At 43.0% G+C, this 27,932-nt stretch overlaps 1 protein-coding gene across 2 annotated transcripts in view; it reads right to left on the reverse strand.

Moving 5' to 3' along the window:
* Positions 1-10,180, reverse strand: part of CNTLN (centlein) — a 160,097-nt gene extending 149,917 nt beyond the window's left edge. For both annotated transcript variants that reach the window (XM_033173714.1, XM_033173713.1), the window contains exon 1: positions 10,071-10,180. The gene's annotated coding sequence lies outside the window, so the exon portion shown is untranslated. The remainder of the gene's footprint in view (positions 1-10,070) is intronic.
* Between the last annotated feature and the right edge of the window lie 17,752 nt (positions 10,181-27,932).

The raw sequence follows: 27,932 nt of genomic DNA on the forward strand, positions 1-27,932 counted from the left end.
AGGAAGGGGGTCAGAAGAGAGATGGAAAATCTTGGGTCTGCGGGCAAATGCAGCCCTCGAACCCTCTCTCTCCAGCTCTTGGGATTCTCCCCAGCCTGTGGCTTAATTGACAAACCCTGAGCCTTCTCCACAGGCCACAAATCACAACATCTCCCTCCTTGAATCCTTCTACCTGGCTGGTATGTGTCCCTGTATCACAAAGTTATCTTGTAAAGAAGGCAAAACTTGCTGTTTTCCTTTTACAAATGCATAATTCAATGGTGAATTACAGCCTCCGGAAAGCACCTGCTTCCATTCAGAAATCCAGTACAGCGCAATTGTTATTGGTTTTTGTTATTTTGAATTTCCTGGCATGTTCTGTATTTTGTACATCAAATGTTCTGTATTTTTATGTTTTGAATGTTTGCTGTAAGCCACTTTGGACACAGCTCATTGTAGAAAAGTGGTGTACAAGTGAAACAGATTGATGCATCCATCTTGCCTATCTGAATGAAGAGATGGAAACGTGTGAGAAAATCTCTTAGTTTCACCTGGAATGTAGCCTACAGTACAAAGAGTCACATCAACTGATCTGTTCACTTTTGCCTCTTGCCCCACCAACCCTTTGAAGGTTCCCCAGGAGGGAATACAGGTTCTCACCTTGGTGAAGCTGGCTGCTATTTATTCACTTACTTCCTGCAGCACAGAAATCCCTCAGCTGAAAAGCACACAGAATCATGGCTATGGTAAATAACATTCTAAAATTAAATGCAGCTTAGAAGCACAATATTATATCAATTTCCATTATTCCTGAACACACATACACACACTACTACTATTTTCCTACAAGGAACTGCAAGAAAAATGTGAACTAATTCTGAAACCCTCCTCATCAATCTGGTTTCCTGGTGTGCTGATTGAGCCAAAAGCAGAATACTGATACCTCTATTCACATAAAGACACTTCAGAGGCAGAAAATATTATTTACGTTAATATCATGCCCACAGTTATTCTACTGAGGATGCCAAAGGTCTCGGGAGGCAACCCTCACACACAAACACTCAGCCATTGAGCTCCCTCCAGGCCCCTTGTTTTCCTAGGCTCAAAGCATCCAGCTCCCTTCAGTTTTCTTTAATTTGCAGCTGCTAAGGACAAAACCTCCTAAGCACCAAAGCCTCCCAGGAGCAGCATGGAGACCTTCAACAAGAGCAGTCTCTTTCAGGGGTACGCAGGCAACACTCTGTCCCAGAGCCAGCGTTAGTCCCAGGCACATAGCCCATAGCCTAAGACATACCAGGACCAGGTTAAGGGACAATCTCAGTGTAACTTATCTTATGGATTTATTTTAACAGTTTATAACCCACCTTTTCTTTAAAAAAAATAGTCCAAGACAGCTCATCTAAAGCAATATTTTAAAAATATTATTACAGCCAGTTCATATTGCTGTAAATTTCTTAGATCCAAGATTCAAACGTAGCATGTTAATTAAGACAGCACTACTACTATGCTTGACTGGATTACTAAACAAACAGAGCTCTTAGGACTTGATCTTGAAAAAGCACTTTCAAATACTGCATAATAAAGAACACTTTCAAGTATTTACTTCAGGAGAGCTAGCCAGGAATTTGGCAAACACATTGCTCCTGCAACATAGCTGCAAGGTTTACTCAACACAGCTTGATTCCTCTTGCTTCTCACTTGCCTCACTGAGTGAAAGAAACTGATGAACATTTGAAAAAATACACAAACAATTGAAACAAGCCACCTGTGAAAGAGCTGAGAAGCACATTTCAGTTCATGTAAATCTTCCATTCTTAAGTCTATGAAGCTTCAAGTAAATGCTCAGGGCCACAAGCAAATACATCTTTCAGACTGGTTCTTGTTAGAAAAATAGATGAGCGAGGGAGTGGAATATATGCTCAACAAGGCTCGGGATAGTTTGTGGAGAATAAGGCTATCCATAGCTACTGACCATGATGCCTATACTTCTGAATACCAGTGGTTGGAAATCAAGCAAGGGGAGTATGCTGTTGAGCTTAGGCCCTGCTTACGGGCCTCCTGTGGGCACCTGGTTCAACACCATGAGAACTTGTTGCTGGACTGGGTGGGCCACGGGCTATTCTTATACAGCCACCCTCCCACTGATGCATGTTCTACTCACTTGTGACCGTGTATATGCACGGCATCAGGAAATACTTCAAACCTGGAAATGGTGGGAGAGAGGAGAGTCCTCGTAGCTCATGAGAAGACCCTCCCTGGAGCCCAAAGAGGACATTAGTTAGGGCAGATGAAGCCCCAAAGAGACCAGAGGCACAGGGGGGCTTGTTTATGCTGCTCAGCCTCCCTGCCTAACAGATGATGTGCAGGGTAGTGCAGCAGCAGGAGCAACTGCTTTCCCACGCATCTTCCACACTTCTGCCGGCCCCAGAGCTCCAATTCTAGTTGCACATATTTTTGGATACAGTATTTTTGATATGGACTGAAGAAAGTGTGGCAGAAAGGGCATTTAAAACAAGTTTAGAGGGTGCTCCCAACTTTACGCAATTTCACTTATGTGTGTGGGGGCCCAGAACTTAACCCCTGTGTAAGTGGGAAGTGGCCTGTGTTTTGATTTGGTTTGGACAAAACACTAAGCCATAGTTTGTAGTTTATCTGCACAAGGCTCACATTCATTCACTTCCCCATCTCCTCTCCTCCTTTGGAACAGCAGCAAGGACACCAGAACATAAGGAGTGCCCTGCTGGATCAGGCCATAGGCCCATTTAATCCATTTATTCTCAAAAGTGGCCAACCAGAAGCTTATGGGATGCTTTCACCTCTGTTGTGAATTAACAGTGGATTATTGTCATGTCCGGATCAAAACTATGCTAAGTCTCTACTATAGCTTAGAGAAATATGTTACACCATGGTTTGAGGTTGTTCCGCCCCTCCAAAAAAAAAATCATAGTTAAAATTAACCAATGTTGCCCTGGTGCTTCCACACACTGGCGGGGCTTGCCCATATCTTAGGTCTGCTAGCTATTAGCTGGGCACTTACTGGGATATGTTTTGGGGTTGTCATTTTGTTTTCTATTTTCTTGAGAGCTCACTTTAGCCATTAAGATAGGATATAAGTTTTTGAATAAAGATGTGGATTGTACCCTCAATGAGTTACAATCACAGTGCACAAATGAAACCTAGTAAAAAAAATACATAGAATACCAAAACTACATACATCCCTGTGGGTTAACACAGCTATCTTCTAGGTGAGCAAAATTTGAGAAATCAGGATTTCTACATTTGATCACTAGCTCAGGGAATGGAGTGCATTCTAACGGTCAGAACATCCATCGGACTGATGGGAATCTTTTATTGTTCCTTGCTTCCTAATGATGCTCAGCATTTGCATAGTGTTCATCTGTCTGTAAATTTCAATGCTGTTTTCAATGTAGAATTTCTGTGAAATCCCAAGATACAGATAGCCTAGCCAAACATATATACTTGGCACATTCTTTTGAGAGTTGATGTGGCTAAATAGAGAAAATTTAACTGTTAAGCACTCTGTAGCTCGCTGCAGTGTCGGAACATCATTTATCAGACAACTAATTCAAGAGGCAGAAAATCTGCATTAAGATCTATAGTGAGTCACAGCTTTGGTGATAAGCCACTGACAGAACCACTGATAAGCCTCATAGATCTCAATCCACCATAGCTGCAAAACCTAGGGTCAAAGTCAATGATCACTTTAGGAACTATGTGAAACAATCCCTTGGGCTACAAGCATAACGTACTTAGATTGTGCTAAATGATGGGCGAAGATGTCGGACACGACTGAACGACTGAACAATCCAATTGCACAACAAACTTCTGCTCAAACAGGGCTTCCTTTTCCTTTTTCCCTCTTGCAGCACCCAAATTCTGCTCTAGAGCATTGGGGTATTTTCTGGATGGGGGAGAAAGCATCAATAGGAAGAGAGAGAATGGAATGCCCATCGCTCATCATTACCTTATAATAATAGGATTAGAAACTCAGAAAATAAGCTTGGTTTAACACTTCACAGAATTTATTCAAGAATAAAATTGGGGACCGGGTATCACACTGTGTATGCCAACTTGTGCTCCTTGGAGGAAAGGTGGAATTTAAAGACAAAATTCATGCCATCAATATCAGAAAGTCAGGTTAATACTTTGTGATTGACCCTTTCCTCACAAGTGTTAGAGAAAGCCACTTCTGTCCCGCACCCTTCCGAGCATATAATTCCTTGAATGCGCTTGGAAGTGACAAATGACAATATTCCACAGGTCTTGACAACATACTGAAAATATCTGAAATACTCAGAAGAAGAAGAAAAAGGAAATAGGAGGAGCAGTCATGGTAAAAAAGTAGCTTTCAACTCCAAGGACCCTGGCCCTAACCAAATGAAAACTATTCAAAACCAATAATCATGTTGTATGTATCTGTATTTTAGGAGAAGAGGAATTAAGAAAAATATTGCAGGTGCTTTGCCACAGTTTGGCAAGTGACAATGGTGTACAGATAGAATAAACTACTTCAAATTTCAACTAGCTTTTCATAAAAATGTTAAAGAATTATGAGCACTGAAGCGTTTATGATCTCACTGCTGAGGTGGTCCTTGTTGACATCAATTTTGTATCAAAGTTTCTATATTTTTAAAGCTTGCATTTGCAAACATGTAGCATCAAAGACAAATAACACTCCCAGTGGGTTCAGGCTGGATGTTCAGCTGTTTCAGAAAGAGAACATGCATGTTTCAGGGGATAGCTGAATATTCATCATTGTACAGAGCCTGAACATAAGGGTCAATTTGTTTGTATTTAATCCATAATGCACTTTTTTGAAGGCTACTGGTAATGTACTAGTAACTAGCCCAATGGTCCCACTTTTCAAAAAGCCAAGCCATGGACCTCTTACTTTTGAAAATGCTGATATTTCTATGGTAGTTTTTGTTATGTAAATGGTGTCACCATATCCTCCAACATGTCCCAACGCAAAAGAGGGCCACGCATTTTCAGGGCCGTGCACCTATGCAAGTCACATGACACCCACAAGAGCATGGTGCCAGTGCCAGGTTGGCCTAATAAAAGTATGCCCCTAAACACGTGTGCACAGTGGTACCTTGGTTTAAGAACAGCTTAGTTTATGAACAATTTGGATTAAGAATGCTGCAAACCCAGAAGTAGGTGTTTTGGTTTGTGAACTTTGCCTTGGAAGCAGAACATGTTCCGCTTCCTGTTGAGTGTGTTCCATTTGTAAATTGAGTCCCCCACTGCTATGGGAAAGCACGCCTTGGTTTAAGAACGCTTTGGTTTAAGAACAGACTTCCGGAATGGATTAAGTTCGTAAACCAAGGTACCACTGTATAGGGTTGCAGCCTTAAGATACATGACACATATTTTAAAAATGAATAATAAATACTTGAGTAGATCAGAAGCATGTAAACCCTGAACATCTGAAGACTGTTGGATCTGTCTAGCCAAGTATTGTCTATTCTGACAGTCAGCTACAGGAACTACAGGAACAGGACTTGCTTCTTGAGATCCTTTAACTGGAGATGATGGGCATGAAGCTAGGAACTTCTGCATCCAAAGCGTATGTTCTATCACTGGTTGCTTTCCAGTATACCAGTTACAAGAAGACAAAGGTACAATATCAGGAGTTAAAAAATCAGGGAAATTATAGAAAGGTAAATCACATGTTTGCACATATACACTCATCTAGTTGCCTGTGAAGAATACGGTAAGTATATCCTTCAAGCAACCATGCAGCAGCTTTTCTAAACCAGAATCACGGCAAGTAGCATGCCAAAAATTACTAATTTAAATTATTTGAAGGAGACAGCATTGTATCTCTTATGGTCTTATCTGCAAGTCAGAGCTCAATGAATTATTTTCATCAGTCCTTACTGAAGATGCTGGAAGAGATTCCTACTTTTGAACAACCACTCCAATGAACTGTGTCAATCGGAGGTGACAAAGGATGCTGGTTTAGAACTAAATGACAAGTTAAAAATAAGTCACCAGGGCTGGATGGCATTCACCCAAGAGTTCCTAAAGAGCTCATATGTGAAACTGCTGATCTTTTAACAAAAATATGCAACTTATCACTAAAATAAATCTTCTTAGAAAAGGACTGGAAGGTAGCCAATGCAGCATCAATTTTTAAAAAAGGATCCAGGGGGGATCCACATAATTATAGACCAGTCAGCCTAACATCTGTCCCAGATAAATTCGTAGAAAACAGGGGGTCCCCTAAGGATCTGCATTGGGACTGGTGCTATTTAACTTATTCATAAATGATCTGGAGTCAAGGGAGAACAGTAAAGTAGCCAGGTTTGCCGATGACACCAATTATTCAGGGTAGTGCAGATACTGGAAAGTTTGAAAAAGGATTTCTCCAAACTGCTGGATTGGCCAACAGAATGGCAAATAAGACTGAAAAACATAAGTGCAAAAAGCGATGCACATAAATTCTGGTGGCTGTGCATACCCAGAAGGTAGGTCTTTAAGGGCATAGCAGAAAGCTCACCGAAAGGGGCAAGTAAATAGAGCATTATGAATTATTAGGATAAGGGTTGAAAATAAACCAAGAATCACAATGCTGTCAGAAAATATACCCCCAAAAAAGACTTAGATGAAGGAGTCACCAGTGGCACAATGGGTCAGTGTGTCTGGCTGTTAACCAGAAGGTTGCTGGTTTGAGCCCACCCAGGGACAGCTGTGAGCAGGATTCCTGCATTGCAGGGGTTGAACCAGATGACCCTTGGGGTCCCTTCCAACTCTACAATTCTATGAGGCCAGCTGAGCGGAGCGGCATAAATGCCACTGTGCCGTGAGAGAGGATGTGCCACTAGTGGACTTCTACAGGTAGTAGGGAAGGTCAAGGCAAGGAAGCCTAAGATTCAGAGGATCCAAAGACCCAACATTATCTTGAAACATCCACAGATCAGGCCAGGAGCTGACATAGTTAATTTTCCTTGTATTGGTGGCAATTGGGAAAAAGGAGGAGAAACAGAGGGGAAGTAACTGGGCAGGGCTTTGGATGCTGTGCAGCAACTGCCACTGAATCACATACAGAGAGGCAGGCAGGCAGGCAGGCAGGCAGGAGGATACAGTACAAATATATAGGATGGCTCTGTTTTATGGTTAGCGTTTAAACTGAAACTAACCTGAACACGCAATTACCATTTTAAAAAATCAGAGAGTGAATAGAAATATTTCCTCTCGCACTAGTAGGCCTTAGGATCCCCTAGTAAAACTGATGGGCAGCAGATTCAGGGAACACAAACACAAAAGACTTCATGCAATGCATAAATAATGTAAGGAATTCAATGACACACAATGAAGCAATAGCCACAAGATTGGCTTTTTAAATTCACAGATGCATCAATGGCTATTAGTCACGATAGCTTAAAGCAGAAGCTGCATGTTCAGAGAAAGGTGACCTCTGCCTATGAAATAAAATAGGGGATGATCATCATCAAACACTGCATTTGAGATTCTTAGATGCATCTAGCTGCCCTTTGAGAATATGTTTGACCAGCTAGGATTTCTACTTCACCCACCAAAGGAGTTATTACTGACTTGCAGTACCAGGATGTCATAGGCAGCAATGTCACACAGAATATCAGCGTACACAGAAGGCATTTTACATACACCGCTAAAATAAAGTGTGGAATTCAAACAATCATGCAGAGCTAGCAGTGGTCACAGTTACGCTTATGTACACTTGCAATATGCAAGTGGTATCACATATTCGTATCAGGAAGCTAACATTAGGCTGAGTGAGATGGCAGGTGCAGGGAGCAGCGGTGAAAAGGTGGAGGAGCAAGTCACGTGTGCCACCTGCCTGCCATGCACCCCCTAAGCTAACCTGTTGTTCCATCATCAATACTTACTAATGAGGTTCCATACCTGTGATATGTGTATTTAATAATATTTAACTTTTTCAAGTTGCTCTAGCAGCATTCACATGTAACATTCACCAAGTGGTGGAGTATCTGTGTATGCAACAGTGGTGGTGTACAAATCAGTCAGAAGACACTTGCACACAAGTGCAAGTGTAGAACACGGCACCTGTGTTCGGAGTAATGTGCGAACAAGCCTTTTGTAACGTTCATATGCAGGGGAGTCAACAAGACTGCATGGGAATTTGCCTCGGTACTGGATTTTCTCAAGCACTAGAACCAAAGCTGCAGACCAAAATGTATTTATGGCAGGCTTCTCAACTTTCATATGAAAAATCGTAAGGCCCTAACAAAGAAAGAAGCCGTTACAATAACTACTTCTTGTTTCCCTTCCTTATAGTGTGTAGCTTGGCTTACAGGTACTTGCCTGAGTCATCAGGGACTACAGTGGTACCTTCAGTTATGAACTTAATTCGTTCTGGAGGTTCGTTCTTAACCCGAAACTGTTCTTAAACTGAGGCGCGCTTTCGCTAATGGGGCCTCCCGCTGCCGCCACGCGACTTCCACTTGCATCCCGGGGCAAAGTTCACTACCAGGAGCATCTACTTCCGAGTTAGAGGAGCTCGTTACCCGAAGCATTTGTAAGGAGGACAGTACGTAACCCAAGGTTCCACTGTATTTGCTCTGTATTCACTTTTTGTGTCTCTGGTCACAACTGATACCACTTCAGCTTGTGCCTCCTACGGCAATGTACGGCATGCCTGATGGGGCATTCCCAGGGTTTGAGCCCCACAAGGAGTGAAAGATTATTGCACTGCAGGGGGTTGGGTTGGATGATCCCTGGGGGGCCCTCCCCACTCTACAATTCTAGGACTCATAAATTCTAGGACCAGGCAGAGGGCCTTCTCGGTAGTGGCACCCTCCCACCAGATGTCAAGGAAATAAACAACTACAGTATCTGACTTTTAGAAAACACCTGAAGGCAGCCCTGTATTGGGAAGCTTTTTAATGTCTGATGTTTTATTGTGCTTTTAATTCTGCTGGGAGCTGCCAGATGGGTGGGGTATAAGTAATAAATTGTTATTGTTGTTGTTGTTGTTATCATATATACTCCAGTCTGGAACGAACAAATTCAAAGGTTGGAGAGCAGTCAGTCAGGGATGCTTTAGCTGAGATTCCTGCCTGGTATGGGGGGTTAGACTAGATGACCTCTGGGTAGCCTTGCCCACTCTACAATTCTAGGACTCATAAATTCTTTTTTTATTATTCTTTTTTTTAAAAAAAATTTTTTTATTGTTTTACACTAGATTACTACAAAAAAATAAAATATGCATTCACATTCATTTTTCAGTTTTGGCTATCATAGCCGTGACTTCCCTCAGACCTTCCACATGGCATTCAGAGTTATATCTTAATATTATACTTCTTTAATCTACCATTGCTTACGTTATCATAAATCTCTTACTCACTCTATCTACCATAATAGGACTCATAAATTCTATGACCAGGCAGAGGGCCTTCTTGGTAGTGGCGCCTGCCCTGTGGAACGTCCTCCCATCTGATGTCAAGCAAATAAACAACTATCTGACTTTTAGAAGACACCTGAAGGCAGCCTTGTATGGGGAAGTTTTTTAATGTTTGATGTTTTATTGTGCTTTTAATTCTGCTGAGAGCTGCCCAGAGTGTCTGGGGAAACCCAGCTAGATGGGCGCAGTATAAATAATAAATTGTTGTTGTTGTTGTTGTTGTTATTGTTATCATCATATATACTCCAGTCTGGAATGAACAAATTCAAAGGTTGGAGAGCCGTCGGTCAGGGATGCTTTAGCTGAGATTCCTGCCTGGTAGGGGGGGTTGGACTGGATGACCCCTGGGGGTCCCCTCCCCACTCCAGAACGCTATGATCCCGTGACTCTCCTTCCTTGGAGGTTTTTAAGCAGAGGTTGGGTGTCCCTCTATCAGGGATGCTTTAGCTGAGACTCTTGCCTGGTCGGGGAGCGGGGGTTGGACTGGATGACCTCTGGGGGTCCCCTCCCCACTCCCCACAGAACTGCGATATTTCCCCCTGCTGCCTGCCTGCCTCCCTCCCGAGTGGCTGATGGGTCTTGCGGAGTGAGGGAGGCCCTCCTCTCCCCCGGCCCCCGAGGCCCTGCTGCGCCCCTTCCCCTCCTCCGCCCCGGTACTCACCTGGCACTGGCTCAGCTCCTCCGTCAGGCCCCGCACTTCTTCCTCCAGGGCCAAGACCCGCGATGCTGCTGACGCGCCGGGAGCCGGACTCTTCCTCCCCCCTTTGGAAGAAGAAGAAGAAGAAGCCATGCTGAGAGGAAACCCTTCCTGAGGGGGGTGAGCGGCAGTTGGGGGGGGGGGAGAGGCTATAACGCTGAACCTTCGCCTCGCGCGCCACTGAAAATCGAAAGCGCGCCTGCGAACCAATGAGACGAAGGGCTCCGCCGAAGCCCCGCCTCCTCGTCGTCGTCGTCCCGCCTCCCTCTCGCGTCCTTCTTCTGCCCACTTTTGCTTGCTTTCGAAATGTGAGCGGGAGGGAGGCAGGGCGGGCGACGATAGGAACCACAGGAAAAAGCACGCCGCGTCCCGTATCGCCCGTTTAACGGCTGCTGAGCGGGGATGAGGGGGGAGCGGAAGGGGGAGGGGGAGGGGTTTTCTCTTTTTTTGTGTCCCTGCGTCACTACAGCGCATGCGCAAGTTTTCGCGCCTCAGACGCCCGCTCTTTTTCCTGTGCGTCTCCTCAGCCTGCGCTTTCGCAGCTTCTGAAGAGACGCTTGTGACAGAATATTTTTTTGGTGTTCTGTTTGGAAATAAGCCCAATTTACCCTGAGAGGGATTTGGAAAAAAAGTTGCTATATTCTATTAAATTTCAAAAACTTTCACATATACACTCCAAAACATCATAACTTTTCCTTTGGTTCTTTTTCGACTTCCCCTCCTGTTTTCTGTGGTGTTTTTAACTTCCTCCCTCTTGAACAATTCCTTACCTCAGAGCTTTCCAAACGGTGTTACTAGGTGTGCCCCCACACATTTCGTTATTACAATTTGTGTCTGTGTCCACATCTCTTATAAGGGGTTAGTTTATAACCTCCAGTTGGCTTGTAGGATTCCTGTGTCGCACAATGGTGCGTGTCTAAAAAGTCTGTCAAAAATGTGAAAAGTTTGGAAAACTCTGCCTTACCTGCTGGATAAAGTATATCCACATAAATACACTAGGATTATAACTTTTTGACTTTTTTCCAAAAAAAAAGTCTGGTTTCCTGTATCAAAAAGGAATGAACTTTTGCTTAGAAACACTGAAAAGGTTAATTCTCCTCAGTTGTGGAAAAGGGTCACCCCAAAATGAAAAGGCAGACTCATTCTATACATATAACATTACTACTCATAAGTATTTTCACTTTTAAAAACTTTAGGGAACTATTCAGAACTTTTACAGCTGCCTGGAAGTTCCTAAAATATTTGATGAATTTAATATTTGATGAATCATTGTATTTTTAATATTTTGCTGGAATCCGCCCAGAGTGGCTGGGTAAACCCAGCCAGATGGTGGGGTACAAATTATTATTATTATTATTAAACTGTTTAGAATGTTTTAGAAAAATCCAAACATTGGTATATAGAAGGAATGTGCCATCCATGTGATTGGATTTAATGATGCTTGCCTCAGAAACTAAGACAAACGGCAACCTCAATTTATCCTCAGCATCAACAAGCGGTGTACGGCGTACGAAACATTGTACAAGTATTAGAAAATGTGCAAGCTCTATATTACATAATACATTATACAGTTGCATATACTGTACAAAATTTTGATTTATTGATTTCGGGGTGAAGTTTCCCCCCCCCCCCCCCGAAAGATTTGGAAATGATGGTTCATTCCTTTGTTTTTAGGCAAAAGTTCATCTAACCAAGCTACAGGAACATGAGGTTGTGAGCAATGTTATAACCTTAATATACATCCTAGTCTAGCTACATTTTCCCCCATCCTGAGTGGGGCATGGAGATGTTCTAGAGGGGCTTGCCTCACAAATTTGAAATGCTGCATGAGTCTGGACACCCATGCAGTATCATACCCACTAACATTTCTCAGATGTAAACAGGGAGGTCCTATAGAAGAAGGAGGAGAAGAAGAAGACTATTTATACCTCACCCATCTGACTGAGTTATCCCAGCCACTCTGGGTGGTTTCCAATATATATAAAAAACATAATAAAACATTAAACTTTCCTATTCAGGACTGCCTTCAAGATGTCTTCTAAAGGTTGTGTAGTTATTTATTGCCTTGGCTCAGGGGGGTCACATAACTCCATGGCTTCCAACATTTATCCGATGAAATTAGGGACGAACTATTGCATAATACTAATGCTAATGGTGGGTGTGGTGATTTTATTATTTATACTACTTTTAAAGCCATCCAAGTTGGTGGCCATCATTTGCACTTCCCAAATCAGCATTTGCTCTTAGTGTTCAAAATGCAGTAGGAACTAGTGAAGATGCAAGATCCATTTTCTGAATAAGAAGGGCAATGCTTTGTCATCCTGATAGGTACAGGTTGGAATTAAGTGTGTGTGCTGGCACTGTGCCCTACTTAACTCCGTGAGGCTTTTGAGTAGGGTTGCACGGCACTCACAGGATCTTGCCTTGTAATCTTAATGCTTCCAAGAAAACTGAGCTAGGTAATAAATATATATACGATTGCAACAGATAGATGATGACCTGCCAGGGAACAAGTTTTCCAAGGTCATGCCTCCAGTTCATGGTTACATAGAGATTTCGTGCATCAGCATTCTGTCTACTAGACAACATTTGTGTTAAGTTAGCTCAATATCTGCCTTACAGTTACTTCAAAATGCGTTCATAAGGGACGTAAAGGTGTATGGTAACATTTTATGACAAATAAGAGTTGTTTTGGTAGTTTTGAAAAAGAGTAGCTTTAGAGCAGAGGTGGACTTTAAACCATTTGTGGTCTGAGGTCCATAACTGGACCTCCACTCCATGTTTTATAGGCCACCCACTCAGCTGTGATATAAAAGAGAAAATGCTCTTGTGTGCAGGAGAAAGCAACCAGATTCCAGACACACACCCTCCACTACTGCTGTTGTGATTTTTATGGACCTTCATGAAATTTAATTGCATGCCCTTGGCGTATGCCAGAATTCAGAAAACGAAGTTAAATTTAGACAAGACTACTATTATGCTTGATAATAGGAGGCTGTTTTCATAATGGCTGCAACCTGAAATACATTTTAGTAAAGCTGCACAGGCAAGGCATAAGGATGTTTCAAGTTACAGCCTCCAACCTTGGCAAGGCTTCACAATCTTTAAACTAGTCTGCAAGGCTCGCTCCAACATTCAGCTCTGAAGGGAATGCAAGTCTCTGTAGCCTTCAATGATTATTGTCCTACATTCCAGACATAAGAGCAGGAAGAAATGGTTACAAATGAAAGTGTCGTGGAATGGTCAATAAACCACACAAGGCGGCTGGGCTGGAAGGAAAGAGGAAGATAAGTTGTTATTAGTCACTTCTAGATCAAAGTCTGGTGGTACCCTCCCCATCCTACATACTTGTCATTAATACAAAGCCTGGAGGGAGTCCATCAGCTGGAGGTAATTAAATGGAGGAAACAAATATCACAACTGGACTGTCCTAGCAAAAGTATTTGTGTTTAAATGATCCAAAGGAGAGAGCAGGACAGAGTTTGGGAAGTGCTGTTTATTTGCATTTTAAACACAGTCAAGCTTAAAAAGAGGGTGAGGTTTGACCCTGCACAGGATGTGTAGGCTGTCACAAAAAAAATAAAAATGAGAATGTTACCTGCTAGGGAAAGGATTGGTTGGGAAGTGGAACAAATTAGATTACTGTTCTCTGAGGAGTCAAAAGTACATGGCCACCCAAAAGAACAATGCTCTTCTTAACCTAAGGCGTGTACTTGGAAGGGACAGCAAAGTCCATGGCCACCCAGGCTTGATGCATTGTGCAGAGGACACCCGTAAGATCTGCCCTGCCCTTAGGGATGCCAGCTGAGAATGCACACCCACACATCACACCCTCACTACCCCCTTCTGGGGGGACTAACAGGATTCAGAACACACAATCCATAGAGATCCACAGCCCCCCACATGGATGCACACACACAAAGGCAGTGCGTTCCTAACGTATGAACATTAGGACAGTAGCCAAGTTCTACACACTTGAGAGCTGCTGTGTACAAACTGACCTTCTCAAGCACAGTCAGATTCTTTAATAAATTTGGTGCCACATCTGTACACATGCTGGGGCCAAAGCAGATGTGATGTAGGACATCCGTGATCACCCACTTTTTTTGCTTTCATTAATTAGCACATCCCTACATCTGCTTTGAATAATGGGGAAATTGCCCCAATGGGTACAGTATCTTAATCTGAATTCTTTTCCCAAACTAAATCATCCCGCATTCCCACAAAACTGCTGTTGGCTATCAGAAATCCTGATCAGGATCAGCTGCATCACATTTGGTTTTGTCCTGGATATATTTACATAACATACAAATATATGCAGTTGCACACTGTGTACATAATCAAAGATTAAGACATAACTGATCGGAATACCTATTGTATTTCTTACAACTGAATTGTTTTTCTATTCCTTATAAGTGAAACTGTAGCTGCAATAACTTTCTGCCATACCTTGATTAAAAGTAGGACAATCACAGATCAAGCACAATTGCCTTGGGGACCACATATACCAGTTCACCATTCTTGGCTTAGATTATATCAGGGCCTACAGATATACAACCTAATGCACGATAAAAGGATGGGGTCATTTTAGCCAAACCATGTCCAACTGCCAGTCATATGAACAAGTAAAAAGGTGTCTGGACTGGGCCAAAAGGCATAATTTTAAAGCAGGGTTCTTTGCAACTCTGAGCCCCGCTGTGACATTCTAACAAGTTCCAACCATCAGCTGATTGTCAGCGCTTCAAAGCACCATATAACCTAGCATCATTGCGATGTCAGGTGATGGGAGCCCTGCCCGCCTGTCAGATTTGGCCTGCAGAGTCAGAGGCTCCAGCTTGCAAGGATGACTGGGGGTGGGGAGGATGTTGCATGCATGACATCCTGGCGTCATGTAAGTGAGCAGCATGCTTCCCTCCCTAAACTGGGCAGAAGGTTCTGGGAAAGCGGTGTCAGGGCTCTAACAGGATGCTGGAGCCCTCCTGTCTACTTCCCAAAGATGGGTGGACTTTGGGAAGGTGGCAGAAGGGCTCTTGAACCCATCGGAGCATCATGCCTCCCTCCCTAAGCTGGGCAGGCAGATGTTTCCCAGGCTTTGGGAAGAAGGCACCAAGCTTTAATACTTTAATACTCTAATTTACTAGGAACATTTAGGGGACTAGCCTAGTCCCCCTAGTCCACTGATCGCACTCCACCGTGTGGAGTGTAGGGGGGGTTAGGATCTGGCCCATCAGCCAGCTCCAGTTCCACACTCCGTACTAACAACTTTCCACGCAAGAAGACTATCATAACAAGGCTCGTCTGACACTGGAGAACAGAGAGACAGAAATACACTTATTTAGGATCACTCATTGAAGCTGACTCAAACATCACAGTGACAATGCACAGTAAGGTGAACCTCAAGTTGCTTTTGCTTCCCCTTTGATACTACTATTACACTTGAAGTATAACCCACATATTTCACCCATTTTGAGAAATTTACAGGAAACCATAGAAAAGATTTGCAAGTCTCACTTCACACATTATAAGAGAAGTGCTCATACCACATCTAAAGCATTGGCCACTCTATCCTCCATATAAAATAGTCACAGTTTATCCAGTCCAGATTTATGGATTAATGGGGAGGTGACCGTAGATCTTTTTCTCTACACTGTATATCAAGTTATTTATTTAAATACAATCTTAATTAAAATTATGTTTTACAGGTAGCAGGGGTTGTGCCCCCAAAGATCTTTGCCAAGCTGATTTGGAATTGGTTTCTCATCTATATGGTGTGGTTTTTTTTAAGTGCTGCTTCCACAAATTTAAATCCTTCCAGTATATTTAATGTGACCCCTTTTAATTAAATCTGACCAGTTTAAAGCTGCTTTAGATGAGCCAGCAAAATGCTATTTTTGTTTTGCTGGCATTGTTCTACTAGTAGCTCCGAGTTACAGGGAAGCTACTTTATATTGCTGTTTCTCAGCTGCTAACACAGTTCCCCAAAGCAGTGCTTGCTATAAATTCCCCACCTCTGGGGAATATACAAGAGAGATACTGTACATTGCATTCCAGGGTGGTACTGCGCAGTCAGCCCAACCTGAACTCTCTGTGCAGCCCGAACTCCATCATCACAGTGGGACTTACATGACTCAGTCCAGCGAGGTAGGGCTAGTTTTTATTGGCAGCAGCGTAAAGCAGAAATGTTCCAACTTTCCTGTCCTACTGTGCCTGAGCTCAGATAGAGTTAACAAAGTGTGAGCCGTATAACTGTTGATTCAAGTGTTTAAGCCACACTGGACTGCTTCTAAAATACAGTATGTGTAATATATGAACTTATTGGGGTGTTAACACTTCAAAAGGAATACTTAAACTCCAATCACAGAGGAACACATGCAAAGAAATTCACACACAGGGCTTCCATAGACAGCAATGAAATATACTCACAACAGAGCAGGATACACAATGGGGCAGGGGGCAGGGTGGGGGATGTTTGCCTTAATCCTAAAAACATGGGCTTCAGTCCAGATCTCTGCAGGTGCTTCATTGCACTTACAAAGCTCCCATATTATTATGTCAAGGATACTATAGTCTCAAAATTAGGCTGCAACAGATCAGCCATTTATTTCACAGTCATACTATTAATATCAGTTTAACCACAGATGGATCTCTGCTGGTAGAGATACTGTTAAAATGTCATACATAGAGGGATGGATCCAGGGATGCCTTTCTGCCAACGGCAGGATCTTTGCATTCCCAGATGGGAATCCAATCCACCAGAGGAAAGAAAGGAAACAATTTTCACAGATTTCCCGCTGCAGGTCCCTGTATCACCTCCCACACTGTTCTGGGGCCCTCTGGAGTAGCTTTTCAGGGGCCTGCCATGGGAAACAGAAGCCTGGGAAAATGACCTCCCACAATTCTGCCTGTAAATGCGTTTCATGAGCAGAATTCCATGCCCTCCAACATTTCTCTGATGAAAATAGGGGCGTCCTAAGGAAAAGCGAGACATTCCGAGATTAAAATCAGAAACCAGGATGGCGTCTGTAAGTCCAGGACTGTCCCTGGAAAACAGGGACACTTGGAGGGTCTGGACTTCAGTATTTTCGGAAGGGGGATCAGGGATATCATCTCCCCCCTTTGACCTTCCTGGAGCAGAGAGCCTCAGGGGGGCTGGGAGTGGGGGACTTTGATCAGCCAAGGGGGGAGGCTGAACAGAAGACAGCAGCAACTGAGCAGGGGGGTGCAGCCTTCTCATCTTGAACCAGGTGCTGCTCTCTCAGGTGGGAGCAGACCCAGCCACCCTGACAGAGCATCCACTTGCAATCTTGATATCCCCACAAGCTTGGTGGGAAAGGGGGGGCATCTTTGGCACTTCGCTTCATTTCTGAACTACTTGCCCTGCTCCTGAACTCCTGAATCATGACTCCTGGGCACTGTGTCTGCTGCAGGGCCTACAATGTTATTTGGCTGAATAAAGATCTCTTTCTTGCTTACAAGTAAGAGCTTCTGTCTGCGTGTTTTGGATGGGAGCCAGTTCAGCAGGGACGTCAGAGAGCAGGGCTAGTTCAGGGGTGGGATGTTAAGAGCAGGGCCAGGAACGCAGTCCCACTCTTGCTTCACCTTACAGTTTTTGTGTGTGCAAAACATAAATGGTGTTATGTATTGAAGTTCTCCCCCTATGCCACTAGGGGTGCTGTGTATATAGCTTCACTCTGCCCACCGTGACTGCAGTTCTCACTCAGGTCCACATGCAAATGAAGGATTGAGAGTGCCGTTCACGGATTGGGTAGCTAGAGAGAGTTGTTACTGTTGCCTGTTACTGAGTACTATATAAGCAGGCTGGCTCAGCCCTTCAGTTCAGTTCTGTTCCAGCCTGAGAATAAAGAGAGCTGCTTGGAGAATCACTGTGTCGTCTGCTATGTCCACCCACTACTTAATAAATGGGGTTCCTCAATCTCTCTGCTAATAATAGATATGAAGAAGGTTTGCATCTCAGGCTATGGAAAATACAGCCATTCTTATGACACAGTGATTCTGGGAGGCTGACTAGGGGCAACCCTTAGTTGTAGCTATTAGCATTTTTGTTGAAACATCTGCCTCTCTAGCAATGTGCTTGTTCTCCTTTTCCAGAATAGCAAGGAACGTAAGTTAAGGATGAAAAGTCTAATGCTAAGAGACAATAAAAGAGAAACCCCAACAGTAATGGGAGGGTGTTTTGCCAAGGCTAGAGAAGTAATTCCCTCATAATTCACTGCAAGAATACTGCTAATGTGTCATGATTCATTAAATAATTCAAGTTCCTTTGGCCCCATAGCCTCAAAGGAGGTTACCCACTCTGAGCAGAGGAAAGGCCAAAACAGTAAACTGGGGACAGGAAGTTCAGACACATCCCTGCATTGAGTGTGATGGGGTCGTTCTGTGCTCTGGGTGAAGAGATGCAACAGAATTGCCAGTTCATGGAGGAGGCTGCCTGTTGAAACTATGAATGCTGTTATGTGCTTGCCTTCTTCCAGTCAAGAAGCATGCCCACAGAACCACCAAGTGTTCCTCCTTTCCAGGGACAGTCCTGGATTTACAGACACCGCCGTGGTTTCTGATTTGATCCTCGAATGTCCCGCTTTCCCTTAGCCTTATGAGGAACAGTTGAGGGAGCTGGGTATGTTTAGCCTGGAAAAGAGGAGACAGAGGAGATATGAGAGCCATCTTCAGACACCTCTGGGATATCATATGGAAGAGGGAGCAAGCTTGTTTTCTCCTCCTCTGGAGGGTAGGACTCAAACCAATGGCTTCAAATTACAAGAAAGGATATTCCAACTAAATATTCGGAAAAACCTTTCTGAGAGTAAGAGCTTTACGGCAGTGGAACAGACTCTCAGGAGGTTGTGGACACTCATTCATTGCAGGTTTTTAAGCAGAGGTTGGAAGGCCATCTGTCATGGATGCTCTAGCTGAGCAGAGGGTTGGACTAAATGACCCTTGAGGTCCCTTTAAAGGTAAAGGACCCCTGTCAGTTAAGTCCAGTCGCGAACGACTCTGGAGCTGCGGCGCTCATCTCGCTTTACTGGCCGAGGGAGCCGACGTTTGTCTGCAGACAGTTTTTCCGGGTCATATGGCCAGCATGACTAAGCCATTTCTGGCAAAACCAGAGCAGCGCACAGAAACGCCATTTAGCTTCCCGCCCAAGCGGTACCTATTTATCTACTTGCACTTTGATGTGCTTTCGGACTGCTAGGTTAGCAGGAGCTGGAACTGAGCAACGGGAGCTCACCCTGTCGTGGGGATTCAAACCACCAATCTTCCAGTGGTCAAGCCCTAGGCTCTGTGGTTTAGACCACAGCGCCACCCGCATCCCTTGCAACTCAAGCATCATGCAAATATATTTTCTACACACCCAGGCATTTTAAAGTATTGCTTGACCTGCTTGCAGTTCTATTGCTTGATGATGTTCTTACTGCTCTATTGGTTTTAACTAATTTTGAACTGTTGGGTTGTGTGTGTGTGTGTGTGTGTGTGTGTGTTTATTGGTTTATATTTCTGTATACCACCTGAGATTTAATGAGATATAGGAGGCTGGGGAGTAGCCCTTTTTGGGCAGGGGACCAGGTCTTGTTAAATATCGACCAGTTTGCACATTCAGCACAATAAAGTGGTTTTTAAAAAAATACCCAGTTCAGGATGCAGGTGGGTGGTTGCCAGGTTAAATGCTCTCCTCCTTGCCCCTGCAAAAAGAAATAAAAATAAAAAGTCCCTGAATATTAGCCCATCAAGGAGAACAACAAGCTAAGCCCTATGCAGTGCTGTTTTAATAACCTGCCAGTTTTAAGAACCCATTTACTGTTTTGCTATCTGACAGCACAACCTTGTACTTGACTACTCAGAAGGCTTACTCTCAAGTTAGTACGTATGGGATAGCAACCCAAATGGCTAGAGCTCTGGGTGGAATCCTTCAACAGTGTTAACGAAACTTATGATGAAAAATGGATCCTCAGTTTTACATCAAGCAATATCTTACTGCATGGCAAAACTTGTTTTCTCCGTGGCCGAGTGTCAAAATAGTGGATAATTCACAATTAGGCGTGCTATTTATAATTAATGTGCCACCTTAACCTTCAGCAGGGTGTCACTGTCAGCTTACCTGCTCTCACTAGAATTTACCGTTGCAATTAGATGTTCTCTTGTTGTTATTACTGCATTAGTATACATTAATTTTTTTAGTGTAGCTAAACCAGTGGTGGAGAGCCTGAGGTTCTCCAGACATTGCTGTGGTCTCACCATCCCAATCCATGGGCCATGCTAGCTGGGACTGATGGGAATTGGGAGTCCACAACATGGGGAGGGCACTGGTCCCCACCCCTGAACTAAACGCTTAGAAATGGAAGGATAGATTAGGCAACACACAAGGCTATTTTGTGCACACTTACACAGAAACCAGTTCCATGAAGCCCTTTAGATTTTCGCTTGACTAAGGGTGCATAGAATTATAGCCATAGAGAAGTACTTTCAGGGCTTTTTCCAGAAGAAGACAACACTAAAAATAATGATAGCATTTAATGCTTTTTCAAAGAGTATCCTAGAGAGAATAGTAATAACATGCAAGCAAACATTTCTCTGATGAAAATAGGGATGTCCTATTTCATAATAATATTAATAATAATATTTTATTTATACCCTGCTCATCTGTCTGGGTTGCCCCAGCCACTCTGGGCATTTTCTAACATATACAAAAACATCATTAAACTTTTTTTTTTTAAACTTCCCTATATAGGACTGCCTTCAGATGTCTTCTAAAGGTTGTATAGTTACTTATCTCCTTGGCTTGGGGTTTGCATAACTCCATTCCCTCCAACATTTCTCCAATGAAAATTGAGGTCCTAAGGAAAAGCAGGACATTCTGGGATCAAATCAGAAACCAGGATGGCTTCTGTAAATCTGGGACTGTCCCTGGAAAATAGGGACACTTGGAGGGTCTGTAAAAAGAAAAATATCAGATTAAATAAAGTGGGCAGATCCCACTGTCAAGCAAATAACATTCCTAGAAAAACTCTATAATATATTCTTCCCCCCCTCTAAAGAGGAACTCTAAAAATGTTAAATCTATATTTAAACATATGGAGAGAGGGTAAACTGTCAGAACAGAGGAAATTCAAATGTAGTCTTGGAAATGTTACTTTAAGAATGATATAATTCATGCCATTCTATCTGTTTCACACAATTTGTATGAGTTAAGGATAGACTGTCAACATAAACCTTAAAGAGATTGGCCTGTGTTGCTTTAATTCAAGGCTCTTCACATTATTTAAACATAGCTCTTGCACTTAATATTCGCATGACAGAATATATAACATTTGGGTGAGGAAAAGTACAAATTCATTCTGTTAGTAGTCAAACTTTTAAGATACACAAGTACCATTGTTTTATTTTGTAGTGGGTTGGGAGTGCATTCTACAAATCTGGAGTGATTTTAATAGCATGGCGAGGTTCATAATTCTGCAGCTGTTTAGTCCAAATTCTCCTTTGTGAGACTGCAAACCTATGCATGCGTTTTTGAAAGTAAGCCCAGCAAGACTCACTCAGCTTATTTCCAAGGAAATGCACAGAGGATGAGACCACATGGCTCTCATCTTCACTTTAAACCAGACTGCAAAGCACACCATCATAACCATACACACAGCTCAATTCATGATTTTTGGATCAGTGCTCAAATCATAGGGGGACAGTTGGGGGCCCATTGATTCCTTCTTTAGCCAAATCATCTCCACAACTACCACCACCATCACAAAGGAGCTTTCTTTTTTTTAAAAAAAAAAATATTTTTATTAGGGTTTTTTGTGTTACAAAGCAAACAGATAAACAGTACATCTATTGTCTCCACTTTCAATTCATATTCTTTTTCACAGATTATTTACGTTTGGTGAGAGGCATTTTTGTCATCGACATCCTGCAGTTGGGGGAGGTGGGGAGAGAGATGAGGATATTGTTCTTTCGTTCTACAGTATTGCCTGTTCTTAGTGTAGGTGGGGGTTGTGTCAGCATCACATAGCTATGTCCTTTGTTTGTGTATTTATTTATTTTTATTGACATTGTGAGAGGTATGGGGTTCCCGAGCTTGTTTGGTTGTGTTTAGTTGATTGCGGTGTGGCTTATTTGTGTGGGGGAAGCATGCTAGGTTGTTGGGTCAGGTTAGCCATATTGATTCGTATGCTGGGGGGGGGGGGATAGGTCATTGTCCTGTTGTGCTGTGTATGTAATAAAGGGGCCCCACACTGGGGTGAAGCCATCCTCCATAGCATGTCCCTGTGCTAGTTTGAGTTTGTTGGTTAACTTTTCTAGTTGGTTAACTTTTCGTTTTGGTACCAGTGGTCTATGTTCACCCTGATAGGTCCTTCTAGTGTCTAGTTAAGATACTTCTAGCTGCTGAAAGTAAGTGACTTATGAGTTCCTTGTAGTATGTATGTGTATTGTTCTCCTGGAAGATATTTAATAGGGTGAGTTCTGGAGTTGCAAACTGCAGTAGTGGGGAACCCTGGTAGGGACATCCCATAGGTGGCAAGAGCTTTTCAAACGTGGAGCCCTGAGGTACCCCAGAGACAACTCCCATATGAACACTGAAGTATTCATCCTAGTTGTCAGTGAAACTTAGGGAGAGTCACTGTTGGGGAAGTATCGAAAGGGGAGGGAATAGGATCCCTCACACTTCTATTACCTGTTTTGTTATTTCGGAAATTTAAAGGAGCTTTCTGAAAAATATAGCTAAAGGAGCTACATAGCACATACTTAAAGGAAAGAGGTCATGCCCTCTCTGCTTCCCCCAATAATTTTAGCACTATTTTTTATTGCAAAGAAATGAGAACATGTGTTAATTCCTAATACCAAAGTGTATCGCTTAATAGGAGATATCCTCATGCCTTCATGGATTCCCTCAGATAACCCACACAGTACCATATATATTATAATCAGTGCTGTTTTTCTAGAAAAAGAGGTGCCGGAACTCACCGTGAATGCTTCCCTTTTTCTCTTATAATGGCAATGGCGCCCACCTGAGAGGTGCTGGAGCTGAGCTCTGGCTGAAAAACAAACAAACCCTGCTTTTACCTATTAGTTTGTAATGTACCAGGGTTACATTCCCACACTGAAACAGATGCCAGGGTTAAACTCTGGCAGAAATTAAGCTTTGATTGATACCCATAAGATGGTATTTCTGCTCTCAGACTGTTCTCTATTTATGCTACAGCTGTAAAATGATGCTGTAACAGGCATGCCTTCCTTCCACTTCTCCATGGAATGCCTTTGTTTGGATAGCTAAAGGAACAAAGGAAATGGAAGTTACAAAATGCACCCACATGCATAGCTTTTGTAAGGAGCATATTTATTTTGTGTATTCTATTACTAGTGTTGGATTTTAAATATATTCCCAGAAAAGAATATGCCTGAAAATTTTCAGCTACCAGCAGTGAAGGCAAAAATGCTGTTTTCTGTTATTTTGTAGGACACCTTGATACATCTACCTCAGCATAATACTAGTGAATGCAAATATATTGGTGGGTTATTTGTGATTTTGTATCATTTATTATCAAATGTTCCTTGAGACCAGAGCTGACCATTAAGTTCTGAGCTGCACCAAGCCTTTGTTTTTCCTAGAAATGGAGTGTATTTGTTAGATAAGTTTGAAAAGTTGCAAACATCTGCAACTCCCCGCAAAACAATGGAGATTATCAAAAGTCAGCACTTTGGAAAGCCAAACTTCTCATCGGGAAACTGAATCAGAGTGTTCCAAAGGACCTCCAAGGTCTTCTAGTATGACCTCCTGCCATTACAGGAAATCTTTTGGAATGACATCCCTAAGAGGTGGTCATCCAACCTCTAATGAAGGAGAGGCCACCACTTTCTGAGGCCCTCTGTCCCGGTGTCAAAGAGTTCATATTTGTTGGTGTTTGGTAAATATATCGAAGCATACCCCTCCCAACATCGTGATGATCAAAATTGGCCACCTGGATCACACCAGAACGCCAGATAAAAAAATGAGCATCTTTTGCTTCGGCGCTCTTTTGGGTTTGCAGCGTTCTTAATCCAAGTTGTTCATAAACTAAGCTGTTCTTAAACCAAGTTACCACTGTATATTGGCAGGAAGTTCTTCCTGAGGTTTAGTCTAAATCCTTTTTCTTTTAACCCTTTGTTTTGGATTCTGCCCTGGATATGTGCCTGACCAGCAGAGACCCAGATTTCACAGGGAGCAAATGGAATAGTGTTCCCTGGGTTTATAGAGGTTTTAGGACAGAGAACTTTCCTATCTACTCCTTAGGATGCTTTCTTGCTTTCTGTCTAGTGCACACCCAAGCATCCATGTTTATTTTGAATTGTAGTTTTAAAATGTTTCAGCAGAACATTCCCCAAAATAATTAGCAAGTCAGCCAAAAACCATGCAGACGCCTTGTGACTGCAGAGCAGATCCTCTCCAGATGGAAAACATCAGACATTTCACACCTGATATGTAGTGATTTTGGCACAGGCTCAAGATAATGTGCTTTTTAGTAAACTAATTGCTATGTTAACAAGCGGTGGGTGGGTGGGGGGGAGATCCATTTTACCAGATGAAGGGCCATTTTCTGGCACTACAAAGCACTGTCTATACAAAATGGTCAAATATATATCATGTAGTACTGATATTTTGTAAGATTAAACTTGACACAGTAGCTCTTTCTCTTGCCTCTATGTACTGAGCAAGGAGGTAAAAATTGTATGGATCAGTGCTTTTTCTCTGGGGGTACTCAAGGGCAGCTTTGACCCTCAAACATTAAAAGTGGCACTTACTGTAACAACTCCATGGTGAGTACAGGCACCTTTTTCCTATTAACAAAACCACTGGTATGGACAATGGACTATGGCAGCCTTTAGCAACCTGGGGCGATAGGAACTGGAGTCAAAAATCAAGTTGGCAAAAGTTGGAAGAAGAGAGTGTGTTTCCATGCATTCATGCACAACTTACCAAAAGAACACAGCACCTCTGCAAACAGGTCCCCATTCATATATTAATAAAGTTCCTTTTTCTCCTTAGAGCAGGGAGGGTAAACTGTGACACCCCTGGACCAGGGCTTTCCCCCCCCAGCCGAATCTCACCAGAGCTCAGCTCTGGCAGCTCTCACCATTGCCATTCTAAGAGAACAAGAGAGAAGTTCATGATGAGCTCTGGCCCCCCAAAATTTAGCACTGTCCCAGATGTTGTGTTTAGCTTGTGGCTCTCCAGACGACAGCTCCCATCATCCCTCATTAACGGCCCTGCTGGCTGGGGTTGATGGAAATTGGGGTGCAGCAACAACCCGGGGAGCTATAGCTTCCCACCTTGGTGGGTTGGTTTGACTTTTGCTCTGAAGTCCTTCATGTAGGAAGTAATAGCCTACTTTAAAAATTCCACTTCTGGAACACCTACTCTGACACAACAAAGAAAGTGTAGGCTCTCAACTTCTTTAACTACGAAAAAACTGTTCCAAATATTGCTATGCCTACAGAGCTCCCAAAGACCGTGCCTTTCTCTAACTATAACATCTGCAGCAGGAATGCGGATTGTGTACGACCAAGTGAAAGTGCCATTTGCAAAGCAGGTTGCATAACTACTGTGGAGAATGCAGGATTAAACGCTTTCCCTTTCCCAATGGGTAAACAGCCACACCCTGGAGTGGCATGCTGGGACACAGAGTCTAATCACATGCCCCAGCTGCAGTTCCAAACTCTGTGCCAGAAGCTGATGGAAAAAGCCCTCCACAACAGCAGGAAGCTCTGGCCTGGCTAGATGATTTCTCATTTCATGTTATCCCATAAAATCAGTCAGATGTTATTCCGACATTCAGTCAGTTCATGCAAGTGCTATCTTCTACAGAAGATATATCTACTAGGTGGAGTTATCACCATAGCTATCAACTTTTCCCTTTTCTTGTGAGGAATCCTATTCGGAATAAGGGAATTTCCCTTTTAAAAAAGGGGAAAGTTGACAGCTATGGTTATCACACCTCTGCTCTTTTTGCTGGTCGACAAATTAAACTGGCCATATGAATCGCCCACAGGCTGTAGGAAGAAATGTGGTTGTGAATCAGTCTGTACAGGGCTATAGCCTAAAGTTAACAGTCACTGCGGCACACCATTGAGCTCAATGAGAGTTACTTCCAGGTTATTGCACATACAGTGGTACCTTGGGTTAAGAACTTACCGGTAATCCGTTCTGGAGGTCCGTTCTTAACCTGAAACTGTTCTTAACCTGAAGCACCACTTTAGCAAATGGGGCCTCCCGCTGCTGCTGCGCTGCCAGAGCACAATTTCTGTTCTTATCCTGAAGCAAAGTTCTCAAACTGAAGCATTATTTCTGGGTTAGCGGAGTATGTAACCTGAAGCGTCTGTAACCTGAGGTACCACTGTATAAGATTGAGGTCCGAGGTTGAGGAAGCCTGCATTAAACATTTTTTTAATTAAAAAAAAAACTTCCTATACACAATTGCCTTCAGACGGCTCGGGGGTCGGATAACTCCATATCCTCCAACATTTCTCCAATGAAAATAGGGAAATCCTAAGGGAAAGTGGGATATTCCGGGATCAAATCAGAAACCGGGACGGCTTCTCTAAATCAGGGATGTCCCTGGAAAATAGGGACACTTGGAGGGTCTGCATTTGCAGATTACACTAAGATCCATACTGTTGTTGCACACCACCCCAATCTCCGAGTGATGTGAGATTCCAGGGGTTTTAGGCGAGTACCCAGGGTTCATGTTTCCTTTTGGAAATGAGGCATAGCAGAGTGTAGTGTCTTTATGATATATGGTTTATTTACACATATATACAACCTGAGCCTATGATGGCGGGCCTCACAGCATCAGCACTCCAAAACAGTCTTGTTTCTCCCACAGCCTTGGATTCACACAGATATCAAACATTGCTCTGACACTTCTGCTTGCAGCGTTAGCTCTAAGTTCCATTACTGCAAACTCACAACTCTAAAACTCAGGCTTCTTGAGGAGCCCAAAGCCAGCTTTCCTTTGTTCTCTTATTGAGCCATCATCCAGGTGATTAGCTCATCACTTGCTGGATCCAGGAATTAGATTTATTTATTTATTTATTTATACCCTGTCCATCTGGCTGGGTTTCCCCAGCCACTCTGGGCGGCTTCCAACAGAACATTAAAATGCAACAATCTATTAAACATTAAAAGCCTCCCTAAACAGGGCTGCCTTCAGATGTCTTCTAAAAGTCTGGTAGTTGTTTTTCTCTTTGACATCTGGTGGGAGGGTGTTCCACAGGGCGGGTGCCACTACCAAGAAGGCCCTCTGTCTGGGGTCAGGCACTCACAAACTAATAACACTATATTAAATGTGTATACTTTTTGTTTCAGCCGTCAACTGGATAATTGCATTGTTAGCCCATGACAGATATTTTCCCTCTACCCCAAAGCACAGCACCCCTTGAGCCCAGTGCCCTATGCCTGCTCCTTTATCCAGCGGGTAGGTTTGCTGTCTACCACACATGGTTGTTGTGAGATCATAGAAATGAAGTTATGAACTCAGGGTACATATGTAACCAATAAGGAGAGAGAGATTTCTTTAAAAAGCATTCTATAGAGCTTTCCAAATCTTCTCAACACACTCTGAATAATAGTAATATAATTATGCTGCAAGTGAAGATCATAGTCCAACTGTTTTAATATGTAATAAAATGCCTAAGGAAGGATCATATATCTGGAGCAATTTACAATTTTTCAACCAAGGAGAAAAATTAGCAGAAGTCATGACTTCTTAAATTTAAATATCACTTACTCTTCCTTTGCTATACTAAACTGGAATAGAGAGAGAGAGAGAGAGAGAGATGGAA

Source organism: Lacerta agilis, chromosome 16, assembly GCF_009819535.1.
Source record: "Lacerta agilis isolate rLacAgi1 chromosome 16, rLacAgi1.pri, whole genome shotgun sequence".
Lineage (NCBI taxonomy): Eukaryota > Metazoa > Chordata > Lepidosauria > Squamata > Lacertidae > Lacerta > Lacerta agilis.